General features: G+C 47.7%; 1 protein-coding gene across 2 annotated transcripts in view; it reads left to right on the top strand.

Annotated features, from left to right (window-relative positions):
- The window catches only part of adcy5 (adenylate cyclase 5), a 255344-nt gene that overhangs the window by 42925 nt on the left and 198019 nt on the right, over positions 1-14400 (top strand). The gene's annotated exons all lie outside the window — the stretch shown is intronic.

Raw genomic sequence — 14400 nt, 5'->3', positions numbered from 1 at the left:
GTGTACGGTGCTGGTCAGGCCGCATTTGGAGTATTGTCAGCAGTTTTGGGCCCATCCTATCTGAGGACAGGATGTGCTGCTGTTGGAGAGGGTCCAGAGGAGGTTTATGGGAATGATCCCAGGAATGAGTAGGTGTACAAATGCCGAGCGTTTGACGGGACTGGGCCTGTACTCGCTGGAGTTTAGAAGGATAGAAACATAGAAACATAGAAATTAGGTGCAGGAGTAGGCCATTCGGCCCTTCGAGCCTGCACCGCCATTCAATATGATCATGGCTGATCATCCAACTCAGTATCCCGTACCTGCCTTCTCTCCATACCCCCTGATCCCCTTAGCCACAAGGGCCACATCTAACTCCCTCTTAAATATAGCCAATGAACTGGCCTCAACTACCCTCTGTGGCAGAGAGTTCCAGAGATTCACCACTCTCTGTGTGAAAAAAGTTCTTCTCATCTCGGTTTTAAGGTTTTAAAGGATTTCCCCTTTATCCTTAAGCTGTGACCCCTTGTCCTGGACTTCCCTAACATCGGGAACAATCTTCCTGCATCTAGCCTGTCCAACCCCTTAAGAATTTTGTAAGTTTCTAAGAGGGGACCTCATTGAAACGTACCGAATAGTGAAAGCCCTGGATAGAGTGGATGTGGAGAGGATGTTTCCACTAGTGGGAGAGTCTAGGACAGGAATGGGGAACCTTTTCATGTTGAAAGGCCGCATTAAGTTAGCTGTAATCTAATAAGGCCGCATCCAAGAAACCTCAATTAGATATAGGATTATTTTGTTGATTCTTCTTTTACTCTTTGGTATTTTAAATACGTTCATTTTGAGATTAAAATAAAAATAATAAAAGACGAACAAAAACATATTAATAAAAATAAAAGGATTTGTTGTACAAAATTTGGATTCATTCAAAAGGCCGCACTTAATGGCCTAGAAGGCTGCATGCGGAAGGCCGCAGGTTCCCCACTCCTAGTCTAGGACTGGAGGTCATAGCCTCAGAATAAAAGGGCGTATCTTTAGCAAGGAGATGTAGAGGAATCCCTTTAGTCAGAGGTTGGTGAATCTGTGGAATTGTTTGCCACAGACGGCTGTGGAGGCCAAATCAATGGATATTTTGGATAGGCAGATTCTTGATTAGTACGGGTGTCAGGGGTTATGGGGAAAAGGCAGGAGAATGGGGTTGAGAGGGAGGGATAGATCAGCCATGATTGAATGGTGGCGTAGACTTCATGGGCTAAGTGGCCCAATTCTGCTCCAAAACTTATGAATTTGTAGCTGTGCTTATTACGATAAGGAAATCTCAACTGAGTTCATTGCGTACATTGTGCCGTTCACATTGTGATTCTGAGACCAGTCTGTCTGTGTGGAGTTTGCACGTTTTCCCTGTGACCGCGTTGCTTTTCTCCTGGTGCTCTGGTTTCCTCCCGCACTCCAAATTATCCAACATACTAGGGACATTTTTACAATTTACCAAAGCAAGTTAACCTACAAACCTGTGCGTTTTTGGAGTGTGGGAGGAAACCCCACGTGGTCACAGGGGGAACGTGCGAACTCCGTACAGACAGCGCCCGTAGTCAGAATTGAACCCGGTTCTCTTGCGCTGTAAGGCGGCAACTCCGTGCAGCCCTCACTGTATGATGGAGAGAGACCATGTGTACTGCTTCAGTTTAGGTTAGAAATACAGCGCGGAAACAGGCCCTTTGGAGACTTTGCGCCCCGCCCAAGGTTTCCGTGCGGTTCCCGGAGGCTTTTGTCAGTCTCCCTACCTGCTTCCACTACCTGCAACCACCTGCAAGCTCCTGGAACCGCACGGAAACCTTGGGTGGGGCGCAAAGTCTCCAAAGGTTTCCTAAGTGGGACTGGGGCATAACGCTATCCGACACACACTCGGGGACAATTTACACTTACACCGAGCCAATTAACCTACAAACCTGCACGTCTTTGGAGTGTGGGAGGAAACCGAAGATCTCGGAGAAAACCCACGCAGGTCCCGGGGAGAACGTAAAACTCCGGGCAGACAGCGCCCGTGGTCGGGTTCGAACACCCGGGTCCCTGATGCTGTGAGGGTTAAAATAGCATAAATTGAGGGGAAAAAAAGAGAAATGAACAGATCTATAATCAAGACCCTGGTGTAACGTGGAGCCAAGACCTTTTTATTGTTTTTATGTATTTTTAAGGAAAGGTGGAATCACCTGCCTGTCTATATATACAGGAAAAACAAGCTGTAAGTCCACAGGATATGCCTGGGAGTGTTTAACATAAATATAGAAGTATGTCAACAGTTTAGTTTAGTTTACTGTATTGGTCTCACGTGTTCCTAGGTACAGTGAAAAGCTTTTTGTTGCGTGCTGTCCAGTCTGCGAAAAGACTCTGCATGATTACACACAAAGCTGGAGTAGCTCAGAGGGTCAGGCAGCATCTCTGGAGAAAAGGAATAGGTGACGTTTCGGGTCGAGACCCTTCTTCAGACCCGCCGAGTTACTCCTGCTTTTTGTGTCTGTCTTCGGTTTAAACCAGCGTCTGCAGTTCCTTCCTACAAATACATGATTACAATCAAGCTGTCCACAATGTACAGATACATAACATAGGGTATAATGTTTAGTGCAGGGTAAAGTTCAATTAAAGGTAGTTTGAAGGTCTCCAGCGAGGTTGATGGTAGGTCAGGACCTCACTCTGACAGTTGAGGAGGCCCAGGACAGAAAGGTCATTGCAGGGCTCGAAATTAGATGTTGCCCGGGTGCCATTGACCACTCAAAGTGCAGCCGGGCAACCTAAATGCCGACTCATTTTGCCCGGCTTGGCAATCAAATACTGGTTTATACCGATAGACACAAAAAACTGGAGTAACTCCGCGGGTCAGGCAGCATCTCTGGAGAATAGGAACGTGACGTTTCGTGTCGGCGGCGGCGGCTGTATTCGTCTAGTATCTTTGATTGTGGGGCAAAGATACTAGGTGCGTGGTGGCGAAGGGTCGAAGCGAATGACGGGCTTCGAACAGCGGCAACAGCGGCTCCATCGCCTCCCCCTCCCGCACCCCGCCTGGCGGATGGAACCCCCCTCTCTCTAGTTGTTGGTAGGATGGTTCAGTTGCCTGAAGAACAGCTGGGAAGAAACTGTCCCTGAATCTGGAGGTGTGTGTTTTCACACTTCTGTACCTCTTGCCTGATGGGAGAGGGGAGAAGAGGGAGTGGCCATTGTGAGACTGGTCCTTGATTACGCTGCTGGCCTTGCCGAGGCAGGTTGAGGGGTACATGGAGTCAATGGAAGGCAGGTTGGTTTGTGTGATGGTCTGGGCTGCGTCCACAATTCGCTACAATTTATTGCGATCGTGGATGGAGCTGTTCCCAAAACGTGCTGTGATGCATCCCGATAAAAAAGCTATCTGGGGCGCATCTGTTGAAGTTGGTGAGAGTTGTTGGGGATACGCCGAACTACAGATGGAATTAATACTCCTGTGGTTGGCATTGGAAGGGATGCTTCAGCCATTTGTTCGCTGTTGAGCTTCATAATCCCTCTCCGGGAAGGTGCCCGACATAGAATTGAGAGGCGCAAGGAACTGCAGATGCTGGAATCTTTGCTGGAGTAAGGCAGCATCTGTGGAGGGAATGGACAGGTGATGTTTCAGGTCGGGGTCCTTCAGAAGACTGAGGCAAGCTATTCCTGTAGATAGACACAAAGTGGTGGAGTAACTCAGCGGGACAGGCAGCATCTCTGAAGAGAAGGAATGGGTGATGTTTCGGGCTGAGACCTCTTTCTTCAGACTGAGAATCAGGGGAGACTAGAAATATGGAAGGGTAAGGAGTGAAAATGACATATCAAAACAGACGATGTCCTACACACAAGGGACAATTTTACAGTTTTAGCAAAGCCAATTAACCGACAAAACTGTACGTCTTTGGAGGGTGGGAGGAAACCGGTGCACCCGGAGAAAACCCACGCGGTCACTGGGAGAATGTAAAAACTACGTACAGACAGCACCCATAGTCAGGATCGAACCCGGGTCTCTGGCTCTGTGAGGCAGCAACTCTATCGTGCCGCCCTCCAGCAGCAATAGAACAGTACAGCACAGGAACAGGCCCTTCAGCCCTCAATATCTGTGCAGAACATGATGTCAAGTCAAATTAATCTCCTCTGCCTGCATGCGATCCATATCCCTCCATTCCCTACATATCCACGTGCCGATCTAAAAACCTCTTGAGACCCCACTATCAAATCTGCCTCCACCACCCACCCTTGGCAGCTTGGTATCTGAATGGTGGCCGATTAGGAAAAGGGGAGATGCAACGAGACCTGGGTGTCATGGTATACCAATCATTGAAAGTAGGTATGCAGGTGCAGCAGGCAGTGAAGAAAGCGAATGGTATGTTAGCATGCTAGTATGTTAGCAAAGGGATTTGAGTATAGGAGCAGGGAGGTTGTACAGGGTCTTGGTGAGACCACACCTGGAGTATTGCGTACAGTTTTGGTCTCCTAATCTGAGGAAAAACATTCTTGCCATAGAGGGAGTACAGAGAAGGTTCACCAGACTGATTCCTGGGATGGCAGGACTTTCATATGAAGAAAGACTGGTTAGACTCGGCTTATACTCGCAACAATTTAGAAGATTGAGGGGGGATCTTATAGAAACTTACAAAATTCTTAAGGGGTTGGACAGGCTAGATTCAGGAAGATTATTCCCGATGTTGGGGAAGTCCAGAACAAGTAGTCACAGTTTAAGGATAAGGGGGAAGTCTTTTTGGACCGAGATGAGAAAAACATTTTTTACACACACAGAGTGGTGAATCTGTGGAATTCTCTGCCACAGAAGGTAGTTGAGGCCAGTTCATTGGCTATATTTAAGAGGGAGTTAGATGTGGCCCTTGTGGCAAAAGGGATCAGGGGGTATGGAGAGAAGACAGGTACAGGATACTGAGTTGGATGATCAGCCATAATCATATTGAATGGCGGTGCAGGCTCGAAGGGCCGAATGGCCTACTCCTGCACCTATTTTCTATGCTTCTATGTTTCTTTGTTCCGGCCACCCACCACGATCTGTGTTCAAAAGATTCCCCCTTCACTCGTCTCCTTTACACTTTGACTCTCTCACCTTCAAGCTGTGTCCTCGAGACTTTGACATTTCCATTTCAGAAAAACCTGCAGATTGTTTATTGGCTTTTGGCTTATTATTATTAACACATGCGCCAAGATAGAATTAACATTTCTAGCATGCGTGCTATCTAATCAAATCAGATAATACTCCACGAGTACAATTATGCCAAGCAAAAGTACCACTAGTAGAGTGAAGAGCAAAATGATTTAAAACAGTAGGGCGGTTGTATTGTTTCTAGATTCTTCTGTGGAACCAGCATGCAAAGAATCGTCACCCTCTGGTGAATATTTTTATTTATTTATTTTTTTACCTCGGCCTCACCTTCTCTCAAAAGCTCATCCAAAAGCTTGTCCTTTTTAAATGTTTACATACACGTGCGGGCATCGCTGGTCTCTGCGGCGCTGGACTCTGTGGGACAAAGGGCCTGTTTCCGCGTTGTATCTCTAAACTGAAATAAAACTCTGATTGGTAGTGCCCCTGGCCAACTTAGGAAACCTGAACGGAAACCTCTGGAGACTTTGCGCCCCAACCAAGGTTTCTGTGCGGTTCCCGGAGGTTTTTGTCAGTCTCCCTACCTGCTTCCACTACCTGCAACCACCTGCAACCTCCGGGAACCGCACGGAAACTTTGGGTGGGGCGCAAAGTCTCCAGAGGTTTCCGTTCAGGTTTCCTAAGTGGGACAGGGGCATAAGGGTGTCAAGGGTTATGATGAGAAGGAGGGTGAGATAGATCAGCCATGACGGTGCTGGCTCAAAGGGCCGAATGACCTACTCCTGCACCTTTTTTCTATATTTCTATGTTGAAAGACAATACAAGACAATACAATCGAGCCATACACAGTATACCGACACATGATGAAAGGAAAAATATATAGTGATGATAGAGTCCAGTCAAGTCCGATTAAAGATAGTCCGCAGGTCTCCAATGAAGCAGGTGGTAGCTCAGAACCGCTCTCTAGTTGTTCGTAGGATGGTTCAGTTAACTGATAACAGCTGGGAAGAAACTGGCACTGAATCTGGAGGAGTGCGTTTTCACACATCTGAACCTCCCTGTAAGTATACACTACACACTTCTAAAACCAGTTCCCTCATCAACATTTCCTTTGTGATCCCAGTATCAGATTAGTTCAATGATCCTCCCACTGTACACTTCAGGCTGGATTGCAGGTGCGATTTAATAGTTGTTGTGGCTGTTGGCACAGGGAGAACGTACAAACTCCGTACAGACAAGCACCCGTAGTCAGGATCGAACCCGGGTCTCTGGCGCTGTGAGGCAGCATCTCCATCTCTGCACCACCGTGCGGCCCGGAGCAGTTCTTCCCAGCTGTTATGGGTAGACTTGATGGGCCGAATGGCCTAATTCTGCACCTGGAACTTATGAACCTCAACAGCTCAACATTCTCGACCTCAAGTTGGGAATAGAGTTTCTTCTGAATTGCTACTGTATTCCACACCTAGACTTTTAGTTTAGTTTAGGGACACAGCGTGGAAACAAGCCCTTCGGCACGCCGAGTCCGCTCCGACCAAAGATCACCCGTACACTAGTTCTATTCTACACACGAACGACAATTTGCAGAAGACAATTCACCTACAAACCTGCACATCTTTGGTACGTGGGTGGAACCCCACGCGGACACAGGGAGAACATACAAACGCATAGTTAAGAATAAGGGGTAAGCCATTTAGAACGGAGACGAGGAAACACTTTTTCACACAAGTGGAATTCTCTGCCTCAGAAGGTGGTGGAGGCTGGTTCTCTGGATGCTTTCAAGAGAGAGCTTGATAGAGCTCTTAAAAATAGCGGAGACGGGGGGATATGGGGAGAAGGCAGGAACGGGGTACTGATTGGGCATGATCAGCCATGATCACATTGAATGGCGGTGCTGGCTCGAAGGGTCGAATGGCCTGCTCCTGTTCCTGCACCTATTGTCTGTTGTCTAATATTTTCTTTAGTCATAGGAGCAGAATCAGGCCATTCAGCCCATCAAGTCTCCGCCATTCAATCACGGCTGATCTATCCCTCTCAACAGCATTCTCCTGCCTCCACTCCATAGCCCTTGATCACCACTAATAAAGAATCTGTCTGAATTAGGGTCTTGACCCGAAACGTCACCTATTCCTTCGCTCCATAGATGCTGCCTGACCCGCTGAGTTTCTCCAGCATTTTTGTCTACCTAACAATAAAGAATCAGTCGATCTCTGCCCTAAAAATACTCAATGACTTGGCCTCCGCAGCCGTTCTTGGCAATGAATTCCACAGATTCGCCGCCCTCTGAATGAATAAATTCCTCCTCGTCTCCTTTCTATGGACAGGTCCTATTATCAAGTCAAGTCAAGTCAAGTCAAGTTTATTTGTCACATACACATACGAGATGTGCAGTGAAATGAAAGTGGCAATGCTCGCGGACTTTTGTGCAAAAGACAAACAACAAAACAACCAAACAAATTATAAACACAATCATAACACACATATTCTTTTTATAAGAATATAATAGAAGGAAAAAACGTTCTGTAGAGTTAGTCCCTGGTTGAGTATAGGAGCGTTTACAGTCCGAAGTTGTACAGGGCCTCTGGGGACCAAACCTGGAGTATTTCGTAACCTTCCGGTCTCACAGCATGAGGACGGAGGCGTTTGCCATAGAGGGACCGTAGCGGCTGGAACAGTCCGATTGCAGGAGTGTCAAGAGGTCTCTCAAGAAATTTTGTTTGCTCTGGAGTTGCACCTCCTCTGTATAATTTCCTGCAGGGGGGTGAGTGAAGTTCCCATATGCGTTCAGCCGAACGCACTACTCTCTGCAGAGCCTTCTTGTCCTTGGCAGAGCAATTCCCAAACCAGATGGTAATGTTCCCGGACAAGATGCTTTCCACCGCCGCTGCGTAGAAGCACTGTAGGATCCTCGGAGACACTCTGAATTTCCTCAATTGCCTGAGGTGGTAAAGGCGCTGCCTTGCCTTACTCACCAGTGCTGAGGCCTGTGATGACCATGTCATATCCTCAGAGATGTGGATTCGCAGATATTTAAAACAGTTCACCCTATCCACAGGATCCCCATTTATACTCAATGGAGTGTACGTCCTCGGATGATGTGCCCTCGTAAAGTCCATGATCAGCTCCTTCGTTTTTTTGATGTTCAAGAGGAGGCTGTACATTATCTGTACAACCAAGACCTGTAGTTGGGATTGAACCCGGGCCTCTGGCAGTGTAAGGCAGCAACTCTACCGCTATGCCACTGGAGTGCATGACTATCTTTTACGGGTAGCCTCTGGTCATTTTCTTCCCTAAGTGTTGAAATCATTCTCTCGGCATCCGGTCTATCCAGAAGGTTAATCTTACAGATAATTCCCAGGGTCATTCGTCCCTCTGTCTCCCGGTCTCAAGGGGAAAGAGACTCGGTCAGTTCAAGCTTTTCTGTGTGTGATGCACATTTCTGGAACTTAGTTGAGTTGAACCGAGGTGCAATGAACAGCTTTTTTTTTTTGTTGTTGCGTGCTGACCAGCCAGTTTGTGCAGTGTTGGTCACCCTAATTTGAGGAAGGGGATTTCTTGCTGTTGAGGGGGTGCAGCGTAGGTTCACCAGGTTAATTCCCACAATGGCTGGGCTGACATATGATGAAAGAATGGGTCGACTGGGCTTGTATTCACTGGAATTTAGAAGCATGAGAGGGGACCTTATAGAAACATATAAAATTCTTAAGGGATTGGACAGGTCAGATGCAGGAAAAATGTTCCCGGTGTTGGGAGAAGGGGTCACAGTTTAAAAATAAGTGGTCGGCCATTTAGGATTGAGATGAGGAAATTCTTTTTCAGCCAGAGAGCTGTGAATCTGTGGAATTCTCTGCCACAGAAGGCAGTGGAGGCCAATTCACTGGATGTTTTCAACAGAAAGTTACTTGGCTAACAGAATCAAGGGGAGAGAGCAGGAGCGGGGTACTGATTGGGGATGATCAGCCATGATCATATTGAATGGCGGTGCAGACTCGAAGGGCCGAATGGTCTACTCTTGCACCTATTTTCTATGTTGCAAGACTATACAAGATTACAATCTAGCCGTACGCAGTGTGCCGACACATGATGAAAGGAATAACATTTAATGAAAGATCGAGTCCGATTAAAGATAGTCCGCGGGTCTCCAATGAGGCAGGTGGTAGCTGAGAACCACTCTCTAGTTGTTCGTAGGATGGTTCAGTTAACTGATAACAGCTGGGAAGAAACAGTCCCTGAATCTGGAGGTGTGCGTTTTCACACGTCTGAACCTCCCTGTAAGTATACACTACACACTTTTAAAACCAGTTCCCTCATCACCATTTCATTTGGATCCAATGCGTCTCAGTAGTCAGATGAGTTTAATAAACCTCCCACTGTACCCTTTAGGATTGCAGATGCGATTGAATAGTTGTTAGTATAGTATAGTACAGTATATCTTTATTATCATTTTCCTGAGTACTCACATACGCAGAGGAAACAAAAAAACGTTGCTCAACCAGTGTCCATTCAGTGTGCAGTAAAAAATAAATAGAAATAAAAATACATATATCATGAACAAATTAAACACTCTACTCTCTACTAAACATCAACAGGCGTTCCGATCGGCAGCGGCACGACAGTGGCTCTGCTGCAGTGTGTCCAGGTTGGTGGTTGGTGCGCTATACTTTGGCAGGGGGCAAAGTCCGTTTATCAGTCTTATAGCCTGCGGGAAGAAGCTGAGGAGCATCCTGCTGGTTTTGCAGCTAATGCTCCTGTACCTCTTCCCAGATGGCAGGATGGAGAATATGTGATGCGATGGGTGGTAGGGGTCTTTGATGATGGAGATGGCTCTGCTGATACATCTCTTCCTGTATATGTCCAGCAGGAAAGGGAGTGGAGCACCAATAATCCTGCTGGCGGTCTTCACAATCCTGTCAAGTTGGTGCCGTTCGTACGCCTTGCAGATCCCGAACCAGGAAGTGATGCCGTAGGTTAATGTGCTCTCGATTGTCCCCCTATAAAAAGTTCGTAGGTGTGTAGTGGGGAGACCTGCTTTCCGTAGTCTTCGGAGAGGGTGTAGTCGCTGCTGGGCTCTCTTGACCAGTGCTGTGGTGTTGGTCGTGGACGTCAGGTCATCTGACAGGTGGAGTCCTAGGAACTTCACGCTGCTGACCCTTTCCACATCAGCTCCATCGATGTGCAGAGGTGTATGGTATGTTGTGACTGTTGGCACCTGTGCTTCTCAAAAGCCTTCTTAACCTTTTAAGTTTAGTTCAGTTTCGAGACACAGCACGGAAACGGGCCCTTCGGCCAACCGAGTCTGTGCCGACCAGCGATCCCCGCAACGACCACACTATCCTACACACAATAGGGACAATTTACATTTACACCAAGCCGGTTAACCTACAAACCCGCGCGCTTTTGGAATGTGGGAGGAAACCGGAGCACCGTGAAGAAAACGCACGCGGTCACGGGAGGGCGTACGAACTCCGTACAGACAGCACGCGTAGTCAGGATCAAACCCGGGTCTCTGGTGCTGTGAGGCAGCAACTCTACCGCTGCGCCACCGTGCGGCACGGAGCTGTTCTTCCCAGCTGTTGTCAGGCAACTGAACCATCCTACCAACAACTAGAGAGCGGGCGTGAGCAACCATCTACCACGTTGGAGACCCTCGGACTATCTTCCCATTTACAGAAAATCCTTCCATTTCTTCTCATGTCCTTAAACCCACTGATACTGTCCCCCTCGGCCACTGCCAGATGCAGTGACGACCAAGTCCTAATAGGGAGAGAGCCATGGGTCAAGATGAAAGGAAAAAGGTTTGATGAGGATAGACGCACAAAGCTGGAGTAAAACTCAGCGGGACAGGCAGCATCTCTGGAGAGAAGGAATGGGTGACGTTTCGGGTCGAGACCCTTCTTCAGACTAGTCGGGGATACGGGGAAACGAGAGATATAGATGATGATGATGTAGAGAGATAAAGAACAATGAATGAAAGATGAGCATAAAAGTCAATGATGATAAATGATCATATTCCGCCTGGGGACCTTGCGTCCGGATGGCATTAACATTGAATTCTCCCAATTTTGCTAGCCCTTGCTGTCTCCTCCCCTTCCTTAACCCTCTAGCTGTCTCCTCCCACCCTCCCATCCGCCCGCCCTCGGGCTCCTCCTCCTCCCCTTTTCCTTCCTTCTCCCCCCCCCCGACCCCCCATCAGTCTGAAGAAGGGTTTCGGCCCGAAATGTCGCCTATTTCCTTGGCTCCATAGATGCTGCTGCACCCGCTGAGTTTTCTCCAGCAATTTTTGTGTACCTTCGATCTTCCAGCATCTGCAGTTCCTTCTTGAACAACATGATGATAAAGGAAACAGGCCATTGTTAGCTGTTTGTAGGGTGAAAACGAGAAGCTGGTGTGACTTGGGTGGGGGAGGGGTATAGAGAGAGAGAGAGAGAGAGAGAGAGAGAGAGAGAGAGAGAGAGAGAATGCCGGGGCTACCTGAAGAGAGAGAATCAATATTCATACCACTGTGCTGTAAGATACCCAAGCAAAATTTAAAGGGTAGACCAAAATGCTGGAGAAACTCAGCGGGTGAGGCAGCATCCATGGAGAGAAGGAAATAGGCAACGTTTCGGGTTGAAACCCTTCTTCAGACTGAAGTAGGGTTCCGACCCGAAATCGTTGCCTATTTCCTTTGCTCCATAAATGCTGCTTCACCCGCTGAGTTTCTCCAGCATTTTGGTCTACCTTCAATTTTCCAACATCTGCAGTTCCTTTTTAAAAAAAAAAATTTAAAGGGGACTTGAGGGTCAAGTTATTTTCACACAGAGGGTGTGACAATGTTTAAAAATCCATTTGTACATAGGTATATATTATCCGTTGGCTCAGGTTTCTGGCTTCACCTTTCACTTATCATTCTCTACTCTTCTCTTATTACAAACACCCTTTTGTCACCTTTTATCTCCTTTATGCCCCTTTTGTTACCCTTTCATCCCTTTTTAATCTCTGCCCACGGACGGCTGTGAAGGCCAAGTCAATGTGTATTTTTAAGGCAGAGACTGACCGATTCTTGATTCAGTTTAGTTTATTGTCACGTGTACCGAGGTACAGTGAAAAGCTTTTGTTGCGTGCTAACCAGTCAGTAGAAAGACAACACAAGATTCCAATCGGGCCATTTACAGTGTGTAGGTTAATGGAAACGTAGAAACTTCGAAAATAGGTGCAGGAGTAGGCCATTCGGCCCTTCGAGCCAGCACTGTCATCCAAAATCAGTATCCTGTACGTGCTTTCTCCCCATATCCCTTGATTCTAGCCCTAAGATCTATATCTCTCTCTCTTGAAAACATTTAGTGAATTGGCCTCCACTGCCTTCCGTGGCAGAGAATTCCGCAGATTCACAACTCTCTGGGTGAAAACGTTTTTCCTCATCTCAGTGCTAAATGGCCTACCCCTTATTCTTAAACTGTGACCCCTGGTTCTGGACTCCCCCCAAACATGGGGAACATTTTTCATGCATCTAGCCTGTCCAATCCCTTAAGAATGTTTGTATGTTTCTATAAGATCCTAATGAGATCCTGAGGGACTAATGTTTAGTGCAAAGTCCGATCAGAGATGCTGCCTGTCCCGCTGAGTCACTCCAGCTTTTTGTGTACGTGTATCCTCTAGTATATGTGGTGAATTTGGGAAGTTTGGCGCGGAGGTGGGTGTTGTGGCCACAGTGCCACAGTTGCCCTGGGGATGATCAGCCATGATCACATTGAATGGCGGTGCTGGCTCAAAGGCCACAGACATATTCTGCAAGGCCTCGGGCACAGCTGAACGCCAATACTCCCAGGTCTCCTAGCAGGTGGCACCTTGGCGACTCAAGGATGAGCAATTAACGCTGACTTGGCAGTGATCTCGACAGCCCAGAGAATAGAAATACAGGACGCTCACAAAGCACAGTCTGGTGGTGGCAGAGTGGCTACATTGGGATGATCATGGCTGATCATCCCCAATCAGTACCCCGTTCCTGCCTCTCCCCATATCCCCTGACTCTGCTATTTTTAAGAGCACTATCTGGCTCTCTCTTGAAAGCATCCAGAGAACCTGCCTCCACCGCCCTCTGAGGCAGAGAATTCCACAGACTCACCACTCTCTGTGAGAAAAAGTGTTTCCTCATCTCCGTTCTAAATGGCTTACTCCTTATTCTTGGCTAGTGGTGTGCCTCAGGGATTAGCACTGGACCCAATGCTGTTTGTAGTTTATAGCAACGATTTGAGTGAGAATGTATAAGGCATGATTAGTAATGCCATGTCCCACTTCGGAAACCTGAGCGGAAACCTCTGGAGACTTTGCGCCCCACCCAAGGTTTCCGTGCGGTTCCTGGAGGTTGCAGGTGGTTGCCGGAGGTTGCAGGTAGTGGAAGCAGGTAGGGAGACTGACAAAAACCTCCGGGAACCGCACGGAAACCTTGGCTGGGGCGCAAAGGTTTCCGTTCAGGTTTCCTAAGTGGGACAGGGGCATTAGTTTGCAGATGACACTAAAGTGGGTGGTATCGTAGATAGTAAAGACAGTTGTCACGAATTACAGCAGGATCTAGATCAGCTGGGCAAGTGAGCAGAGGAATGGTTGATGGAATTTAATGCAGATAAGTGTGAGGTGTTGCATTTTGGAAACGGAGACGAGGAAACACTTTTTCTTATCGACAATAGGTGCAGGAGTAGGCCATTTGGCCCTTCGAGCCAGCACCGCCATTCAATGTGATCATGGCTGATCATCCCCAATCAGTACCCCTCATCCCCAATCAGTACCAGAGAGTGGTGAGTCTGGAATTCTCTGCCTCGGAGGGCGGTGGAGGCCAGTTCTCTGGATGCTTTCAAGAGAGAGCTAGATAGGGCTCTTAAAAATAGCGGAGTCAGGGGATATGGGGAGAAGGCAGGAACGGGGCACTGATTTTAGATGATTTGCCATGATCATATTGAATGGCGGTGCTGGCTCGAAGGAGTAGGCCATTCCGCCCTTTGAGCCAGCATCACCATTCAATATGATCATGGCTGATCATCCAGAATCAGTACCCCGTTCTTGCTTTTTCCCCCATATCCCTTGATTCCGTAAGCACTAAGAGCTAAGTCTACCCCTCTCTTGAAAACATCCAGTGAATAAGCGAGTTCGGTATTCCGACTGAGCATGCCCAGGTCATAGGTCACTGGAGATAAACATTCTCGGCAGCTGGGTCTCCGGCGCTGCAAGCGCTGTTGAATTGCTACTGGTGTTAGCGACACTAGTTCTCCCTTCTTCACTGAATCATGCAGAAATTTCAGCAGTGAGGTCCTGCCCCCCTCTGCCTGGGTGTATGTATGGGTTCCATTCTC

This window comes from Leucoraja erinacea, chromosome 7 (assembly GCF_028641065.1).
Source record: "Leucoraja erinacea ecotype New England chromosome 7, Leri_hhj_1, whole genome shotgun sequence".
Lineage (NCBI taxonomy): Eukaryota > Metazoa > Chordata > Chondrichthyes > Rajiformes > Rajidae > Leucoraja > Leucoraja erinaceus.
This window is presented reverse-complemented; position numbering and strand designations above follow the sequence as displayed.